Genomic DNA, 3,230 nt, shown 5'->3' on the forward strand with positions numbered 1-3,230 from the left:
CCCACCACCAACTCCATACACACAAACAGATGCAACAAAATTACATATCCACCCCGTTCCCCTCAGGAATAACGCAAGGACAAAAGGAAGTGAGTAACGTCAGTGTAATAATATACAATTCTAGAAATACATCTTCAAAGCACAAAACAGTATCTACAAAATATACAAATGGAGGGGCACTGCCCAGTCCAAAATGTCCGTTGGCCACAGGGCCATATCACATAGGGCAAGGCCCTACTTGAGTCCTGCCTCAATACAGAGAGAACACTGCTGGGGTATCAAGTCGAAAATACACAGGCACCTCAGGGGGGAGGGGAAGAGGGGCACCTCAGCCGGAAGATGGTACAACGCCACTGCTGCTGGAGGGGGCTACATGACCTCTGCGATGTCCTGGGGAGTGCAAAGCCACAGTCTTTCAAGTGGGTGGTCTGCCCACTGCTTGATCCTGGGGTGTGGAAAGCCACAGTCTCTCTAGTGGATGGTTTGCCCACTGCTTGGTACTGGGTAGTGCAAAGCCACAGTCTCTCTAGTGGGTGGTTTGCCCACTGCTTGGTCCTGGGGAGTGCAAAGCCACAGTCCCTCAAGTGGGTGGTTTCCCCACTGCTTAGTCCTGGGGACTGCAAAGCCACAGTATCTCTAGTGGATGGCTTCTCCACTGGTTCTGGAGGGGGCATTGTGCCCAGTGTGCTTCATCTTGGCAAGGATGTGGCGAGTGAATGGCTTCTTCCACTGGCTCTGTAGGGGGCCTTGTGCCCAGTGTGCTTATCCTGGCAAAGAGGGAGTAAGTGGATGCCTTCTTCCACTGGTTCTGGAGGGGGCCTTGTGCCCACTGTGCTTCATCCTGGCAAGGAGGGGGTGAGTGGATGCCTTCTTCCACTGGTTCTGGAGGGGGCTTTGTGCCCTGTGATGCAGATCTTGGAGGGTGCAAGGTCACAGTCTCTCACCTGGGTGTCACACCTACAGTTTTGGCAGGGCCCATGACGCACTACAGCCCATGGAGGCACGACTACACACTGCCTGCCGGTGGTGACGGCTGCTCAGTGGTGGCAGTGGTGGGGCTGGCGATGGTGCTGCCAATGGTGAGGGGAGGCTCCAGCCCTTCCCCTGCAGCCTCGGACGGCTGCCCACTGGGGCTGCTGCTGGCAGTGGTGCTGGCAGTGGTGCTAGTGGCGGTGCAGGTGGCAGTGCTGGCTGCAGTGCTGGTGGCGGTGCTGCCTGTGGCGGGGGGAGGCTCCAGCCCTCCCCCCACAGCCTCGGATGGCTTTCCACTGGGGCTGCTGCTGCTAGCAGTGGTGCTGACAGAGGTGCTGGTGGTGGTGCAGGTGGCAGAACTGGCGGCAGTGCTGGCGGCGGTGCTGCCTGTGGTGGGGGGAGGCTCCAGCCCTTCCCCCGCAGCCTCAGACAGCTGCCCACTGAGGCTGCTGCTGGCAGTGGTGCTGGTGGCAGTGCAGGTGGCAGTGCTGGCGGAGCTGCTGCCTGTGGTGGGAGGGAGGCTCCAACCCTTTACCTGCTGCCTCGGGCAGCTGAAGAGCCATGGCTGGTGTTGTTTGCTCAGATGCTGCTCCAGCACCAGGATCCATATCCATCCTGCCTGAGGTGTCTGTGCCTTTCTCATTGCCCTTGGCAGCTGGAGTTTTCTTCCTTCCCTTGGCAGCTGGTGGTGCCTCCTTGCTTCTGCCAGCTGGTGATGCCTCTTTGCTTCTGCCATCTGGTGGTGCCTCCTTGCTTCTGCCACCTGCTGGTGCATCTTTGCATTTTCCAGCTGGTGGTGCCTCCTTGCTTCTGCCAGCTGGTGGTGCCTCCTTGGATTTCCCAGCTGGTGGTGCCTCCTTGATTCTGCCAGCTGGTGGTGCCTCCTTGCGTCTTCCAGGTGGTGCTCCCTTTTTGGATTTGCCAGATGGTGCTCCCTTTTTGCCCTTGGCAGCTGGTGCACGCACACTGACTGTGTGGACGGGTGTCTTCACGGAGCATCTCATAACTGCAGTGACTGCAGAAACCACAGTGGCCATGGACTGGGTGGCTAAGATGTTAGCCTGGGTCCTGACCACCCTGGCCCGAAGTGAAGGACGGGGGGTGGGGCAGGGAATAGGTCAAGGGTGGAGAGGAAAAGTTTTTTAGGGACACTAGGGATGGAAGAGGGTGAAGGTTTGGGAGTGGAGGAAGAGGGAGTGGTGATAGGAGGTGTCTGTCTGCTGTGTTTGGGTGCAGGTGCATGGGCTGGATGCTGTTGTGAGGTGGATGGCTGTTGGGTGTCTGAGTGCTTTCATTTGTGTACTTTGGAGGAGGGGGAACAGACAGTGGGGGAGGACACAGGGGACATGTGCACGGGTGTGTGGGTGGTGACTGCTAGTGAGTGGCGTGTACTGATAGGCGTGATGGTGATGGGGGTAATGGATGAGGAGGTAGTGCTCACTGGGAGGGAGGTGGATGAGGAGGAGGAGGGGGGACAGTGGAGGCAGTGGATGTTGGCGTGTCTGCATCTGGATGGTGCTTGTGTGAGTTCCTGTGGGATGAAGTGTGATGTTTGTGTTTGCCAGAGCCACTTCTGTGTGTGAATTTGGGTGCATGCTGGTCTGAAGGTGTGCTTGGGATATGCTGGGGTTGAGAGGAATGGGACTGGGCAGAGGAAGCTAGAGGGGGGAGGCTAGAGACAGGAACAATGGCTGCCATCAGGGAGTTGCCGAGAGCCTGGAATTATCTCTGTTGGGCCGCCTCGCCAGAGTGAATACCCTCCAGGAATGCATTTTTTGTTGCAAATGCCCTGCCAGACCCTGGATGGCATTCACTATGGTTGACTGCCCAACAGAGATGGATCGCAGGAAGTCAATAGAATCCTCACTTAGAGCAGCAGGGCTGACTGGGGCAAGACCTGAGGTGCCTTGGGCGAAGGAGATGCCCACCCTCCTGAGTGAGCGGGCACGGGAAACACGCTGAGGGGATGCTGGGAGGGCGGTGTTGGTACAGGGGTAGCGGCTGTACCTGTAGTTGGGGTGGCCACAGAGGTGTCCACCAACACCAGGGAGCTTCCATCGGAGGAGGTGTCGCTGTCCAACTGTCCCCTCCAGTCTCCGCTGTGGTGCTCCCCTCACCCTCCGTCCCACAGTGCCTCACCATTGCTGGATTCGGCCTCCTGGGCCATGTAGGAAGCAGCTCCCTCCGTTGCCGGTGCTTCTGCTCCTCCGCCAGGTTATGCTAATGCACACAAGGACAGCGTGACAAAACAAAAAGTG

This window comes from Pleurodeles waltl, chromosome 2_1 (assembly GCF_031143425.1).
Source record: "Pleurodeles waltl isolate 20211129_DDA chromosome 2_1, aPleWal1.hap1.20221129, whole genome shotgun sequence".
Classification (NCBI taxonomy): domain Eukaryota; kingdom Metazoa; phylum Chordata; class Amphibia; order Caudata; family Salamandridae; genus Pleurodeles; species Pleurodeles waltl.